We start from the raw sequence: 18,059 nt of genomic DNA on the forward strand, positions 1-18,059 counted from the left end.
AACTGTGTGATGTGTGAGTTGGGGAGGAAGGTCTGTGTGTACATTATTATACATAACTGTGTGATGTGTGAGTTGGGGAGGAGGGTCTGTGTGTCCATTATTATACATAACTGTGTGATGAGTGAGTTGGGGAGGAGGGTCTGTGTGTCCATTATTATACATTACTGTGTGATGTGTGAGTTGGGGAGGAGGGTCTGTGTGTCCATTATTATACATAACTGTGTGAAGTGTGAGTTGGGGAGGAGGGTCTGTGTGTCCATTATTATACATAACTGTGTGAAGTGTGAGTTGGGGAGGAGGGTCTGTGTGTCCATTATTATACATAACTGTGTGATGTGTGAGTTGGGGAGGAGGGTCTGTGTGTCCATTATTATACATAACTGTGTGAAGTGTGTTTTGGGGAGGAGGGTCTGTGTGTCCATTATTATACATAACTGTGTGAAGTGTGAGTTGGGGAGGAGGGTCTGTGTGTCCATTATTATACATAACTGTGTGAAGTGTGAGTTGGGGAGGAGGGTCTGTGTGTCCTTTATTATACATAACTGTGTGAAGTGTGAGTTGGGGAGGAGGGTCTGTGTGTCCATTATTATACATAACTGTGTGATGTGTGAGTTGGGGAGGAGGGTCTGTGTGTCCTTTATTATACATAACTGTGAGATGTGTGAGTTGGGGAGGAGGGTCTGTGTGTCCATTATTATACATAACTGTGTGAAGTGTGAGTTGGGGAGGAGGGTCTGTGTGTCCTTTATTATACATAACTGTGTGAAGTGTGAGTTGGGGAGGAGGGTCTGTGTGTCCATTATTATACATAACTGTGTGAAGTGTGAGTTGGGGAGGAGGGTCTGTGTGTCCATTATTATACATAACTGTGTGATGTGTGTTTTGGGGAGGAGGGTCTGTGTGTCCATTATTATACATAACTGTGTGATGTGTGTTTTGGGGTGGAGGGTCTGTGTGTCCATTATTATACATAACTGTGTGAAGTGTGAGTTGGGGAGGAGGGTCTGTGTGTCCATTATTATACATAACTGTGTGATGTGTGAGTTGGGGAGGAGGGTCTGTGTGTCCATTATTATACATAACTGTGTGAAGTGTGTTTTGGGGAGGAGGGTCTGTGTGTCCATTATTATACATAACTGTGTGAAGTGTGAGTTGGGGAGGAGGGTCTGTGTGTCCATTATTATACATAACTGTGTGAAGTGTGAGTTGGGGAGGAGGGTCTGTGTGTCCTTTATTATACATAACTGTGTGAAGTGTGAGTTGGGGAGGAGGGTCTGTGTGTCCATTATTATACATAACTGTGTGATGTGTGAGTTGGGGAGGAGGGTCTGTGTGTCCTTTATTATACATAACTGTGAGATGTGTGAGTTGGGGAGGAGGGTCTGTGTGTCCATTATTATACATAACTGTGTGAAGTGTGAGTTGGGGAGGAGGGTCTGTGTGTCCTTTATTATACATAACTGTGTGAAGTGTGAGTTGGGGAGGAGGGTCTGTGTGTCCATTATTATACATAACTGTGTGATGTGTGTTTTGGGGAGGAGGGTCTGTGTGTCCATTATTATACATAACTGTGTGATGTGTGTTTTGGGGTGGAGGGTCTGTGTGTCCATTATTATACATAACTGTGTGAAGTGTGAGTTGGGGAGGAGGGTCTGTGTGTCCATTATTATACATAACTGTGTGAAGTGTGAGTTGGGGAGGAGGGTCTGTGTGTCCATTATTATACATAACTGTGTGATGTGTGTTTTGGGGAGGAGGGTCTGTGTGTCCATTAGTATACATAACTGTGTGAAGTGTGAGTTGGGGAGGAGGGTCTGTGTGTCCATTATTATACATAACTGTGTGAAGTGTGAGTTGGGGAGGAGGGTCTGTGTGTCCATTATTATACATAACTGTGTGATGTGTGTTTTGGGGAGGAGGGTCTGTGTGTCCATTATTATACATAACTGTGTGAAGTGTGAGTTGGGGAGGAGGGTCTGTGTGTCCATTATTATACATAACTGTGTGAAGTGTGAGTTGGGGAGGAGGGTCTGTGTGTCCATTATTATACATAACTGTGTGATGTGTGTTTTGGGGAGGAGGGTCTGTGTGTCCATTAGTATACATAACTGTGTGAAGTGTGAGTTGGGGAGGAGGGTCTGTGTGTCCATTATTATACATAACTGTGTGAAGTGTGAGTTGGGGAGGAGGGTCTGTGTGTCCATTGTTATACATAACTGTGTGAAGTGTGAGTTGGGGAGGAGGGTCTGTGTGTCCATTGTTATACATAACTGTGTGAAGTGTGAGTTGGGGAGGAGGGTCTGTGTGTCCATTATTATACATAACTGTGTGATGTGTGAGTTGGGGAGGAGGGTCTGTGTGTCCATTATTATACATAACTGTGTGAAGTGTGAGTTGGGGAGGAGGGTCTGTGTGTCCATTATTATACATAACTGTGTGATGTGTGTTTTGGGGAGGAGGGTCTGTGTGTCCATTATTATACATAACTGTGTGAAGTGTGAGTTGGGGAGGAGGGTCTGTGTGTCCATTATTATACATAACTGTGTGAAGTGTGAGTTGGGGAGGAGGGTCTGTGTGTCCATTATTATACATAACTGTGTGAAGTGTGAGTTGGGGAGGAGGGTCTGTGTGTCCATTATTATACATAACTGTGTGATGTGTGTTTTGGGGAGGAGGGTCTGTGTGTCCATTATTATACATAACTGTGTGAAGTGTGAGTTGGGGAGGAGGGTCTGTGTGTCCATTATTATACATAACTGTGTGAAGTGTGAGTTGGGGAGGAGGGTCTGTGTGTCCATTATTATACATAACTGTATGAAGTGTGAGTTGGGGAGGAGGGTTGTGTGTCCATTATTATACATAACTGTGTGAAGTGTGAGTTGGGGAGGAGGGTCTGTGTGTCCATTATTATCCATAACTGTGTGATGTGTGTTTTGGGGAGGAGGGTCTGTGTGTCCATTATTATACATAACTGTGTGATGTGTGTTTTGGGGAGGAGGGTCTGTGTGTCCATTATTATACATAACTGTGTGAAGTGTGAGTTGGGGAGGAGGGTCTGTGTGTCCATTATTATACATAACTGTGTGATGTGTGTTTTGGGGAGGAGGGTCTGTGTGTCCATTATTATACATAACTGTGTGAAGTGTGAGTTGGGGAGGAGGGTCTGTGTGTCCATTATTATACATAACTGTGTGATGTGTGTTTTGGGGAGGAGGGTCTGTGTGTCCATTATTATACATAACTGTGTGAAGTGTGAGTTGGGGAGGAGGGTCTGTGTGTCCATTATTATACATAACTGTGTGATGTGTGTTTTGGGGAGGAGGGTCTGTGTGTCCATTATTATACATAACTGTGTGAAGTGTGTTTTGGGGAGGAGGGTCTGTGTGTCCATTATTATACATAACTGTGTGAAGTGTGTTTTGGGGAGGAGGGTCTGTGTGTCCATTATTATACATAACTGTGTGAAGTGTGAGTTGGGGAGGAGGGTCTGTGTGTCCATTATTATACATAACTGTGTGATGTGTGAGTTGGGGAGGAGGGTCTGTGTGTCCATTATTATACATAACTGTGTGATGTGTGTTTTGGGGAGGAGGGTCTGTGTGTCCATTATTATACATAACTGTGTGATGTGTGTTTTGGGGAGGAGGGTCTGTGTGTCCATTATTATACATAACTGTGTGATGTGTGAGTTGGGGAGGACGGTCTGTGTGTCCATTATTATACATAACTGTGTGATGTGTGAGTTGGGGAGGAGGGTCTGTGTGTCCATTATTATACATAACTGTTTGATGTGTGAGTTGGGGAGGAGGGTCTGTGTGTCCATTATTATACATAACTGCGTGATGTGTGTTTTGGGGAGGAGGGTCTGTGTGTCCATTATTATACATAACTGTGTAATGTGTAAGTTGGGGAGGAGGGTCTGTGTGTCCATTATTATACATAACTGTGTGATGTGTGTTTTGGGGAGGAGGGTCTGTGTGTCCATTATTATACATAACTGTGTGATGTGTGAGTTGGGGAGGACGGTCTGTGTGTCCATTATTATACATAACTGTGTGATGTGTGAGTTGGGGAGGAGGGTCTGTGTGTCCATTATTATACATAACTGTGTGATGTGTGAGTTGGGGAGGAGGGTCTGTGTGTCCATTATTATACATAACTGTTTGATGTGTGAGTTGGGGAGGAGGGTCTGTGTGTCCATTATTATACATAACTGTGTGATGTGTGTTTTGGGGAGGAGGGTCTGTGTGTCCATTATTATACATAACTGTGTAATGTGTGAGTTGGGGAGGAGGGTCTGTGTGTCCATTATTATACATAACTGTGTGATGTGTGTTTTGGGGAGGAGGGTCTGTGTGTCCATTATTATACATAACTGTGTGATGTGTGTTTTGGGGAGGAGGGTCTGTGTGTCCATTATTATACATAACTGTGTGATGTGTGTTTTGGGGAGGAGGGTCTGTGTGTCCATTATTATACATAACTGTGTGAAGTGTGAGTTGGGGAGGAGGGTCTGTCTGTCCATTATTATACATAACTGTGTGATGTGTGTTTTGGGGAGGAGGGTCTGTGTGTCCATTATTATACATAACTGTGTGAAGTGTGAGTTGGGGAGGAGGGTCTGTGTGTCCATTATTATACATAACTGTGTGATGTGTGAGTTGGGGAGGAGGGTCTGTGTGTCCATTATTATACATAACTGTGTGATGTGTGAGTTGGGGAGGAGGGTCTGTGTGTCCATTATTATACATAACTGTGTAAAGTGTGTTTTGGGGAGGAGGGTCTGTGTGTCCATCATTATACATAACTGTGTGAAGTGTGAGTTGGGGAGGAGGGTCTGTGTGTCCATTATTATACATAACTGTGTGATGTGTGTTTTGGGGAGGAGGGTCTGTGTGTCCATTATTATACATAACTGTGTGATGAGTGTTTTGGGGAGGAGGGTCTGTGTGTCCATTATTATACATAACTGTGTAAAGTGTGTTTTGGGGAGGAGGGTCTCTGTGTCCATTATTATACATAACTGTGTGATGTGTGTTTTGGGGAGGAGGGTCTGTGTGTCCATTATTATACATAACTGTGTGAAGTGTGAGTTGGGGAGGAGGGTCTGTGTGTCCATTATTATACATAACTGTGTAATGTGTGTTTTGGGGAGGAGGGTCTGTGTGTCCATTATTATACATAACTGTGTGAAGTGTGAGTTGGGGAGGAGGGTGTGTGTGTCCATTATTATACATAACTGTGTGAAGTGTGAGTTGGGGAGGAGGGTCTGTGTGTCCATTATTATACATAACTGTGTGATGTGTGAGTTGGGGAGGAGGGTCTGTGTGTCCATTATTATACATAACTGTGTGAAGTGTGAGTTGGGGAGGAGGGTCTGTGTGTCCATTATTATACATAACTGTGTGAAGTGTGAGTTGGGGAGGAGGGTCTGGGTGTCCTTTATTATACATAACTGTGTGAAGTGTGAGTTGGGGAGGAGGGTCTGTGTGTCCATTATTATACATAACTGTGTGATGTGTGAGTTGGGGAGGAGGGTCTGTGTGTCCTTTATTATACATAACTGTGTGATGTGTGAGTTGGGGAGGAGGGTCTGTGTGTCCATTATTATACATAACTGTGTGAAGTGTGAGTTGGGGAGGAGGGTCTGTGTGTCCTTTATTATACATAACTGTGTGAAGTGTGAGTTGGGGAGGAGGGTCTGTGTGTCCATTATTATACATAACTGTGTGAAGTGTGAGTTGGGGAGGAGGGTCTGTGTGTCCATTATTATACATAACTGTGTGATGTGTGTTTTGGGGAGGAGGGTCTGTGTGTCCATTATTATACATAACTGTGTGAAGTGTGAGTTGGGGAGGAGGGTCTGTGTGTCCATTATTATACATAACTGTGTGATGTGTGTTTTGGGGAGGAGGGTCTGTGTGTCCATTATTATACATAACTGTGTGAAGTGTGAGTTGGGGAGGAGGGTCTGTGTGTCCATTATTATACATAACTGTGTGAAGTGTAGTTGGGGAGGAGGGTCTGTGTGTCCATTATTATACATAACTGTGTGATGTGTGTTTTGGGGAGGAGGGTCTGTGTGTCCATTATTATACATAACTGTGTGAAGTGTGAGTTGGGGAGGAGGGTCTGTGTGTCCATTATTATACATAACTGTGTGAAGTGTGAGTTGGGGAGGAGGGTCTGTGTGTCCATTATTATACATAACTGTGTGATGTGTGTTTTGGGGAGGAGGGTCTGTGTGTCCATTATTATACATAACTGTGTGATGTGTGAGTTGGGGAGGAGGGTCTGTGTGTCCATTATTATACATAACTGTGTGAAGTGTGAGTTGGGGAGGAGGGTCTGTGTGTCCATTATTATACATAACTGTGTGAAGTGTGAGTTGGGGAGGAGGGTCTGTGTGTCCATTATTATACATAACTGTGTGAAGTGTGAGTTGGGGAGGAGGGTCTGTGTGTCCATTATTATACATAACTGTGTGATGTGTGTTTTGGGGAGGAGGGTCTGTGTGTCCATTATTATACATAACTGTGTGAAGTGTGAGTTGGGGAGGAGGGTCTGTGTGTCCATTATTATACATAACTGTGTGATGTGTGTTTTGGGGAGGAGGTTCTGTGTGTCCATTATTATACATAACTGTGTGAAGTGTGAGTTGGGGAGGAGGGTCTGTGTGTCCATTATTATACATAACTGTGTGATGTGTGAGTTGGGGAGGAGGGTCTGTGTGTCCATTATTATACATAACTGTGTGATGTGTGTTTTGGGGAGGAGGGTCTGTGTGTCCATTATTATACATAACTGTGTGATGTGTGTTTTGGGGAGGAGGGTCTGTGTGTCCATTATTATACATAACTGTGCGATGTGTGTTTTGGGGAGGAGGGTCTGTGTGTCCATTATTATACATAACTGTGTGAAGTGTGATTTGGGGAGGAGGGTCTGTGTGTCCATTATTATACATAACTGTGTGATGTGTGTTTTGGGGAGGAGGGTCTGTGTGTCCATTATTATACATAACTGTGTGATGTGTGTTTTGGGGAGGAGGGTCTGTGTGTCCATTATTATACATAACTGTGCGATGTGTGTTTTGGGGAGGAGGGTCTGTGTGTCCATTATTATACATAACTGTGTGAAGTGTGATTTGGGGAGGAGGGTCTGTGTGTCCATTATTATACATAACTGTGTGATGTGTGTTTTGGGGAGGAGGGTCTGTGTGTCCATTATTATACATAACTGTGTGAAGTGTGAGTTGGGGAGGAGGGTCTGTGTGTCCATTATTATACATAACTGTGTGATGTGTGTTTTGGGGAGGACCGTCTGTGTGTCCATTATTATACATAACTGTGTGAAGTGTGTTTTGGGGAGGAGGGTCTGTGTGTTCATTATTATACATAACTGTGTGAAGTGTGAGTTGGGGAGGAGGGTCTGTGTGTCCATTATTATACATAACTGTGTGAAGTGTGTTTTGGGGAGGAGGGTCTGTGTGTCCATTATTATACATAACTGTGTGATGTGTGAGTTGGGGAGGAGGGTCTGTGTGTCCATTATTATACATAACTGTGTGAAGTGTGTTTTGGGGAGGAGGGTCTGTGTGTCCATTATTATACATAACTGTGTGATGTGTGAGTTGGGGAGGAGGGTCTGTGTGTCCATTATTATACATAACTGTGTGATGTGTGAGTTGGGGAGGAGGGTCTGTGTGTCCATTATTATACATAACTGTGTGATGTGTGTTTTGGGGAGGAGGGTCTGTGTGTCCATATTTATACATAACTGTGTGAAGTGTGAGTTGGGGAGGAGGGTCTGTGTGTCCATTATTATACATAACTGTGTGAAGTGTGTTTTGGGGAGGAGGGTCTGTGTGTCCATTATTATACATAACTGTGTGATGTGTGAGTTGGGGAGGAGGGTCTGTGTGTCCATTATTATACATAACTGTGTGATGTGTGAGTTGGGGAGGAGGGTCTGTGTGTCCATTATTATACATAACTGTGTGATGTGTGTTTTGGGGAGGAGGGTCTGTGTGTCCATTATTATACATAACTGTGTGAAGTGTGAGTTGGGGAGGAGGGTCTGTGTGTCCATTATTATACATAACTGTGTGATGTGTGTTTTGGGGAGGAGGGTCTGTGTGTCCATTATTATACATAACTGTGTGATGTGTGTTTTGGGGAGGAGGGTCTGTGTGTCCATTATTATACATAACTGTGTGATGTGTGTTTTGGGGAGGAGGGTCTGTGTGTCCATTATTATACAATACTGTGTGATGTGTGTTTTGGGGAGGAGGGTCTGTGTGGCCATTATTATTCATAACTGTGTGAAGTGTGAGTTGGGGAGGAGGGTCTGTGTGCCCATTATTATACATAACTGTGTGATGTGTGTTTTGGGGAGGAGGGTCTGTGTGTCCATTATTATACATAACTGTGTGAAGTGTGAGTTGGGGAGGAGGGTCTGTCTGTCCATTATTATACATAACTGTGTAATGTGTGTTTTGGGGAGGAGGGTCTGTGTGTCCATTATTATACATAACTGTGTGAAGTGTGAGTTGGGGAGGAGGGTCTGTGTGTCCATTATTATACATAACTGTGTGATGTGTGTTTTGGGGAGGAGGGTCTGTGTGGCCATTATTATACATAACTGTGTGAAGTGTGAGTTGGGGAGGAGGGTCTGTGTGTCCATTATTATACATAACTGTGTGATGTGTGAGTTGGGGAGGAGGGTCTGTGTGTCCATTATTATACATAACTGTGTAAAGTGTGTTTTGGGGAGGAGGGTCTGTGTGTCCATCATTATACATAACTGTGTGAAGTGTGTTTTCGGGAGGAGGGTCTGTGTGTCCATTATTATACATAACTGTGTGATGTGTGTTTTGGGGAGGAGGGTCTGTGTGGCCATTATTATACATAACTGTGTGAAGTGTGAGTTGGGGAGGAGGGTCTGTGTGTCCATTATTATACATAACTGTGTGATGTGTGAGTTGGGGAGGAGGGTCTGTGTGTCCATTATTATACATAACTGTGTAAAGTGTGTTTTGGGGAGGAGGGTCTGTGTGTCCATCATTATACATAACTGTGTGAAGTGTGTTTTGGGGAGGAGGGTCTGTGTGTCCATTATTATACATAACTGTGTGAAGTGTGTTTTGGGGAGGAGGGTCTGTGTGTCCATTATTATACATAACTGTGTGATGTGTGTTTTGGGGAGGAGGGTCTGTGTGGCCATTATTATACATAACTGTGTGAAGTGTGATTTGGGGAGGAGGGTCTGTGTGTCCATTATTATACATAACTGTGTGATGTGTGAGTTGGGGAGGAGGGTCTGTGTGTCCATTATTATACATAACTGTGTAAAGTGTGTTTTGGGGAGGAGGGTCTGTGTGTCCATCATTATACATAACTGTGTGAAGTGTGTTTTGGGGAGGAGGGTCTGTGTGTCCATTATTATACATAACTGTGTGATGTGTGTTTTGGGGAGGAGGGTCTGTGTGGCCATTATTATACATAACTGTGTGAAGTGTGAGTTGGGGAGGAGGGTCTGTGTGTCCATTATTATACATAACTGTGTGATGTGTGAGTTGGGGAGGAGGGTCTGTGTGTCCATTATTATACATAACTGTGTAAAGTGTGTTTTGGGGAGGAGGGTCTGTGTGTCCATCATTATACATAACTGTGTGAAGTGTGAGTTGGGGAGGAGGGTCTGTGTGTCCATTATTATACATAACTGTGTGATGTGTGTTTTGGGGAGGAGGGTCTGTGTGTCCATTATTATACATAACTGTGTGATGAGTGTTTTGGGGAGGAGGGTCTGTGTGTCCATTATTATACATAACTGTGTAAAGTGTGTTTTGGGGAGGAGGGTCTCTGTGTCCATTATTATACATAACTGTGTGATGTGTGTTTTGGGGAGGAGGGTCTGTGTGTCCATTATTATACATAACTGTGTGAAGTGTGAGTTGGGGAGGAGGGTCTGTGTGTCCATTATTATACATAACTGTGTAATGTGTGTTTTGGGGAGGAGGGTCTGTGTGTCCATTATTATACATAACTGTGTGAAGTGTGAGTTGGGGAGGAGGGTCTGTGTGTCCATTATTATACATAACTGTGTGAAGTGTGAGTTGGGGAGGAGGGTCTGTGTGTCCATTATTATACATAACTGTGTGATGTGTGAGTTGGGGAGGAGGGTCTGTGTGTCCATTATTATACATAACTGTGTGAAGTGTGAGTTGGGGAGGAGGGTCTGTGTGTCCATTATTATACATAACTGTGTGAAGTGTGAGTTGGGGAGGAGGGTCTGGGTGTCCTTTATTATACATAACTGTGTGAAGTGTGAGTTGGGGAGGAGGGTCTGTGTGTCCATTATTATACATAACTGTGTGATGTGTGAGTTGGGGAGGAGGGTCTGTGTGTCCTTTATTATACATAACTGTGTGATGTGTGAGTTGGGGAGGAGGGTCTGTGTGTCCATTATTATACATAACTGTGTGAAGTGTGAGTTGGGGAGGAGGGTCTGTGTGTCCTTTATTATACATAACTGTGTGAAGTGTGAGTTGGGGAGGAGGGTCTGTGTGTCCATTATTATACATAACTGTGTGAAGTGTGAGTTGGGGAGGAGGGTCTGTGTGTCCATTATTATACATAACTGTGTGATGTGTGTTTTGGGGAGGAGGGTCTGTGTGTCCATTATTATACATAACTGTGTGAAGTGTGAGTTGGGGAGGAGGGTCTGTGTGTCCATTATTATACATAACTGTGTGATGTGTGTTTTGGGGAGGAGGGTCTGTGTGTCCATTATTATACATAACTGTGTGAAGTGTGAGTTGGGGAGGAGGGTCTGTGTGTCCATTATTATACATAACTGTGTGAAGTGTAGTTGGGGAGGAGGGTCTGTGTGTCCATTATTATACATAACTGTGTGATGTGTGTTTTGGGGAGGAGGGTCTGTGTGTCCATTATTATACATAACTGTGTGAAGTGTGAGTTGGGGAGGAGGGTCTGTGTGTCCATTATTATACATAACTGTGTGAAGTGTGAGTTGGGGAGGAGGGTCTGTGTGTCCATTATTATACATAACTGTGTGATGTGTGTTTTGGGGAGGAGGGTCTGTGTGTCCATTATTATACATAACTGTGTGATGTGTGAGTTGGGGAGGAGGGTCTGTGTGTCCATTATTATACATAACTGTGTGAAGTGTGAGTTGGGGAGGAGGGTCTGTGTGTCCATTATTATACATAACTGTGTGAAGTGTGAGTTGGGGAGGAGGGTCTGTGTGTCCATTATTATACATAACTGTGTGAAGTGTGAGTTGGGGAGGAGGGTCTGTGTGTCCATTATTATACATAACTGTGTGATGTGTGTTTTGGGGAGGAGGGTCTGTGTGTCCATTATTATACATAACTGTGTGAAGTGTGAGTTGGGGAGGAGGGTCTGTGTGTCCATTATTATACATAACTGTGTGATGTGTGTTTTGGGGAGGAGGTTCTGTGTGTCCATTATTATACATAACTGTGTGAAGTGTGAGTTGGGGAGGAGGGTCTGTGTGTCCATTATTATACATAACTGTGTGATGTGTGAGTTGGGGAGGAGGGTCTGTGTGTCCATTATTATACATAACTGTGTGAAGTGTGTTTTGGGGAGGAGGGTCTGTGTGTCCATTATTATACATAACTGTGTGATGTGTGTTTTGGGGAGGAGGGTCTGTGTGTCCATTATTATACATAACTGTGCGATGTGTGTTTTGGGGAGGAGGGTCTGTGTGTCCATTATTATACATAACTGTGTGAAGTGTGATTTGGGGAGGAGGGTCTGTGTGTCCATTATTATACATAACTGTGTGATGTGTGTTTTGGGGAGGAGGGTCTGTGTGTCCATTATTATACATAACTGTGTGATGTGTGTTTTGGGGAGGAGGGTCTGTGTCTCCATTATTATACATAACTGTGCGATGTGTGTTTTGGGGAGGAGGGTCTGTGTGTCCATTATTATACATAACTGTGTGAAGTGTGATTTGGGGAGGAGGGTCTGTGTGTCCATTATTATACATAACTGTGTGATGTGTGTTTTGGGGAGGAGGGTCTGTGTGTCCATTATTATACATAACTGTGTGAAGTGTGAGTTGGGGAGGAGGGTCTGTGTGTCCATTATTATACATAACTGTGTGATGTGTGTTTTGGGGAGGACCGTCTGTGTGTCCATTATTATACATAACTGTGTGAAGTGTGTTTTGGGGAGGAGGGTCTGTGTGTTCATTATTATACATAACTGTGTGAAGTGTGAGTTGGGGAGGAGGGTCTGTGTGTCCATTATTATACATAACTGTGTGAAGTGTGTTTTGGGGAGGAGGGTCTGTGTGTCCATTATTATACATAACTGTGTGATGTGTGAGTTGGGGAGGAGGGTCTGTGTGTCCATTATTATACATAACTGTGTGAAGTGTGTTTTGGGGAGGAGGGTCTGTGTGTCCATTATTATACATAACTGTGTGATGTGTGAGTTGGGGAGGAGGGTCTGTGTGTCCATTATTATACATAACTGTGTGATGTGTGAGTTGGGGAGGAGGGTCTGTGTGTCCATTATTATACATAACTGTGTGATGTGTGTTTTGGGGAGGAGGGTCTGTGTGTCCATATTTATACATAACTGTGTGAAGTGTGAGTTGGGGAGGAGGGTCTGTGTGTCCATTATTATACATAACTGTGTGAAGTGTGTTTTGGGGAGGAGGGTCTGTGTGTCCATTATTATACATAACTGTGTGATGTGTGAGTTGGGGAGGAGGGTCTGTGTGTCCATTATTATACATAACTGTGTGATGTGTGAGTTGGGGAGGAGGGTCTGTGTGTCCATTATTATACATAACTGTGTGATGTGTGTTTTGGGGAGGAGGGTCTGTGTGTCCATTATTATACATAACTGTGTGAAGTGTGAGTTGGGGAGGAGGGTCTGTGTGTCCATTATTATACATAACTGTGTGATGTGTGTTTTGGGGAGGAGGGTCTGTGTGTCCATTATTATACATAACTGTGTGATGTGTGTTTTGGGGAGGAGGGTCTGTGTGTCCATTATTATACATAACTGTGTGATGTGTGTTTTGGGGAGGAGGGTCTGTGTGTCCATTATTATACAATACTGTGTGATGTGTGTTTTGGGGAGGAGGGTCTGTGTGGCCATTATTATTCATAACTGTGTGAAGTGTGAGTTGGGGAGGAGGGTCTGTGTGTCCATTATTATACATAACTGTGTGATGTGTGTTTTGGGGAGGAGGGTCTGTGTGTCCATTATTATACATAACTGTGTGAAGTGTGAGTTGGGGAGGAGGGTCTGTCTGTCCATTATTATACATAACTGTGTAATGTGTGTTTTGGGGAGGAGGGTCTGTGTGTCCATTATTATACATAACTGTGTGAAGTGTGAGTTGGGGAGGAGGGTCTGTGTGTCCATTATTATACATAACTGTGTGATGTGTGTTTTGGGGAGGAGGGTCTGTGTGGCCATTATTATACATAACTGTGTGAAGTGTGAGTTGGGGAGGAGGGTCTGTGTGTCCATTATTATACATAACTGTGTGATGTGTGAGTTGGGGAGGAGGGTCTGTGTGTCCATTATTATACATAACTGTGTAAAGTGTGTTTTGGGGAGGAGGGTCTGTGTGTCCATCATTATACATAACTGTGTGAAGTGTGTTTTCGGGAGGAGGGTCTGTGTGTCCATTATTATACATAACTGTGTGATGTGTGTTTTGGGGAGGAGGGTCTGTGTGGCCATTATTATACATAACTGTGTGAAGTGTGAGTTGGGGAGGAGGGTCTGTGTGTCCATTATTATACATAACTGTGTGATGTGTGAGTTGGGGAGGAGGGTCTGTGTGTCCATTATTATACATAACTGTGTAAAGTGTGTTTTGGGGAGGAGGGTCTGTGTGTCCATCATTATACATAACTGTGTGAAGTGTGTTTTGGGGAGGAGGGTCTGTGTGTCCATTATTATACATAACTGTGTGAAGTGTGTTTTGGGGAGGAGGGTCTGTGTGTCCATTATTATACATAACTGTGTGATGTGTGTTTTGGGGAGGAGGGTCTGTGTGGCCATTATTATACATAACTGTGTGAAGTGTGATTTGGGGAGGAGGGTCTGTGTGTCCATTATTATACATAACTGTGTGATGTGTGAGTTGGGGAGGAGGGTCTGTGTGTCCATTATTATACATAACTGTGTAAAGTGTGTTTTGGGGAGGAGGGTCTGTGTGTCCATCATTATACATAACTGTGTGAAGTGTGTTTTGGGGAGGAGGGTCTGTGTGTCCATTATTATACATAACTGTGTGAAGTGTGTTTTGGGGAGGAGGGTCTGTGTGTCCATTATTATACATAACTGTGTGATGTGTGTTTTGGGGAGGAGGGTCTGTGTGTCCATTATTATACATAACTGTGTGATGAGTGTTTTGGGGAGGAGGGTCTGTGTGTCCATTATTATACATAACTGTGTAAAGTGTGTTTTGGGGAGGAGGGTCTGTGTGTCCATCATTATACATAACTGTGTGAAGTGTATTTTGGGGAGGAGGGTCTGTGTGTCCATTATTATACATAACTGTGTGATGTGTGTTTTGGGGAGGAGGGTCTGTGTGTCCATTATTATACATAACTGTGTGATGTGTGTTTTGGGGAGGAGGGTCTGTGTGTCCATTATTATACATAACTGTGTGATGTGTGAGTTGGGGAGGAGGGTCTGTTTGTCCATTATTATACATAACTGTGTAATGTGTGAGTTGGGGAGGAGGGTCTGTGTGTCCATTATTATACATAACTGTGTGATGTGTGTTTTGGGGAGGAGGGTCTGTGTGTCCATTATTATACATAACTGTGTGATGTGTGTTTTGGGGAGGAGGGTCTGTGTGTCCATTATTATACATAACTGTGTGATGTGTGAGTTGGGGAGGAGGGTCTGTGTGTCCATTATTATACATAACTGTGTGATGTGTGAGTTGGGGAGGAGGGTCTGTGTGTCCATTATTATACATAACTGTGTGATGTGTGTTTTGGGGAGGAGGGTCTGTGTGTCCATTATTATACATAACTGTGTGATGTGTGTTTTGGGGAGGAGGGTCTGTGTGTCCATTATTATACATAACTGTGTGATGTGTGTTTTGGGGAGGAGGGTCTGTGTGTCCATTATTATACATAACTGTGTGATGTGTGAGTTGGGGAGGAGGGTCTGTGTGTCCATTATTATACATAACTGTGTGATGTGTGAGTTGGGGAGGAGGGTCTGTGTGTCCATTATTATACATAACTGTGTGATGTGTGAGTTGGGGAGGAGGGTCTGTGTGTCCATTATTATACATAACTGTGTAATGTGTGAGTTGGGGAGGAGGGTCTGTGTGTCCATTATTATACATAACTGTGTGATGTGTGTTTTGGGGAGGAGGGTCTGTGTGTCCATTATTATACATAACTGTGTGATGTGTGAGTTGGGGAGGAGGGTCTGTTTGTCCATTATTATACATAACTGTGTAATGTGTGAGTTGGGGAGGAGGGTCTGTGTGTCCATTATTATACATAACTGTGTGATGTGTGAGTTGGGGAGGAGGGTCTGTGTGTCCATTATTATACATAACTGTGTGAAGTGTGAGTTGGGGAGGAGGGTCTGTGTGTCCATTATTATACATAACTGTGTGATGTGTGAGTTGGGGAGGAGGGTCTGTGTGTCCATTATTATACATAACTGTGTGAAGTGTGAGTTGGGGAGGAGGGTCTGTGTGTCCATTATTATACATAACTGTGTGATGTGTGTTTTGGGGAGGAGGGTCTGTGTGTCCATTATTATACATAACTGTGTGATGTGTGAGTTGGGGAGGAGGGTCTGTGTGTCCATTATTATACATAACTGTGTGATGTGTGTTTTGGGGAGGAGGGTCTGTGTGTCCATTATTATACATAACTGTGTGATGTGTGTTTTGGGGAGGAGGGTCTGTGTGTCCATTATTATACATAACTGTGTGATGTGTGAGTTGGGGAGGAGGGTCTGTGTGTCCATTATTATACATAACTGTGTGATGTGTGTTTTGGGGAGGAGGGTCTGTGTGTCCATTATTATACATAACTGTGTGATGTGTGTTTTGGGGAGGAGGGTCTGTGTGTCCATTATTATACATAACTGTGTGATGTGTGATTTGGGGAGGAGGGTCTGTGTGTCCATTATTATACATAACTGTGTAATGTGTGTTTTGGGGAGGAGGGTCTATGTGTCCATTATTATACATAACTGTGTGATGTGTGAGTTGGGGAGGAGGGTCTGTGTGTCCATTATTATACATAACTGTGTGATGAGTGAGTTGGGGAGGAGGGTCTGTGTGTCCATTATTATACATAACTGTGTGATGTGTGTTTTGGGGAGGAGGGTCTGTGTGTCCATTATTATACATAACTGTGTGATGTGTGTCTTGGGGAGAAGGGTCTGTGTGTCCATTATTATACATAACTGTGTGATGTATGAGTTGGGGAGGAGGGTCTGTGTGTCCATTATTATACATAACTGTGTGATGTATGAGCTGGGGAGGAGGGTCTGTGTGTCCATTATTATACATAACTGTGTGATGTGTGTGTTGGGGAGGAGGGTCTGTGTGTCCATTATTATACATAACTGTGTGATGTGTGAGTTGGGGAGGAGGGTCTGTGTGTCCATTATTATACATAACTGTGTGATGTATGAGTTGGGGAGGAGGGTCTGTGTGTCCATTATTATACATAACTGTGTAATGTATGAGTTGGGGAGGAGGGTCTGTGTGTCCATTATTATACATAACTGTGTGATGTGTGAGTTGGGGAGGAGGGTCTGTGTGTCCATTATTATACTTAACTGTGTGAATTGTGAGTTGGGGAGGAGGGTCTGTGTGTCCATTATTATACATAACTGTGTGATGTGTGAGTTGGGGAGGAGGGTCTGTGTGTCCATTATTATACATAACTGTGTGAAGTGTGAGTTGGGGAGGAGGGTCTGTGTGTCCATTATTATACATAACTGTGTGAAGTGTGAGTTGGGGAGGAGGGTCTGTGTGTCCATTATTATACATAACTGTGTGAAGTGTGAGTTGGGGAGGAGGGTCTGTGTGTCCATTATTATACATAACTGTGTGAAGTGTGAGTTGGGAAGGAGGGTCTGTGTGTCCATTATTATACATAACTGTGTGAAGTGTGAGTTGGGGAGGAGGGTCTGTGTGTCCATTATTATACATAACTGTGTGAAGTGTGAGTTGGGGAGGAGGGTCTGTGTGTCCATTATTATACATAACTGTGTGATGTGTGAGTTGGGGAGGAGGGTCTGTGTGTCCATTATTATACATAACTGTGTGATGTGTGTGTTGGGTAGGAGGGTCTGTGTGTCCATTATTATACATAACTGTGTGATGTGTGAGTTGAGGAGGAGGGTCTGTGTGTCCATTATTATACATAACTGTGTGAAGTGTGAGTTGGGGAGGAGGGTCTGTGTGTCCATTATTATACATAACTTTGTGAAGTGTGAGTTGGGGAGGAGGGTCTGTGTGTCCATTATTATACATAACTGTGTGAAGTGTGAGTTGGGGAGGAGGGTCTGTGTGTCCATTATTATACATAACTGTGTGATGTGTGAGTTGGGGAGGAGGGTCTGTGTGTCCATTATTATACATAACTGTGTGATGTGTGTGTTGGGGAGGAGGGTCTGTGTGTCCATTATTATACATAACTGTGTGATGTGTGAGTTGGGGAGGAGGGTCTGTGTGTCCATTATTATACATAACTGTGTGATGTATGAGTTGGGGAGGAGGGTCTGTGTGTCCATTATTATACATAACTGTGTGATGTGTGAGTTGGGGAGGAGGGTCTGTGTGTCCATTATTATACATAACTGTGTGATGTGTGAGTTGGGGAGGAGGGTCTGTGTGTCCATTATTATACATAACTGTGTGATGTGTGAGTTGGGGAGGAGGGTCTGTGTGTCCATTATTATACATAACTGTGTGAAGTGTGAGTTGGGGAGGAGGGTCTGTGTGTCCATTATTATACATAACTGTGTGAAGTGTGAGTTGGGGAG

Source organism: Heterodontus francisci, chromosome 38 (assembly GCF_036365525.1).
Source record: "Heterodontus francisci isolate sHetFra1 chromosome 38, sHetFra1.hap1, whole genome shotgun sequence".
In the NCBI taxonomy this organism is placed as follows: Eukaryota; Metazoa; Chordata; class Chondrichthyes; order Heterodontiformes; family Heterodontidae; genus Heterodontus; species Heterodontus francisci.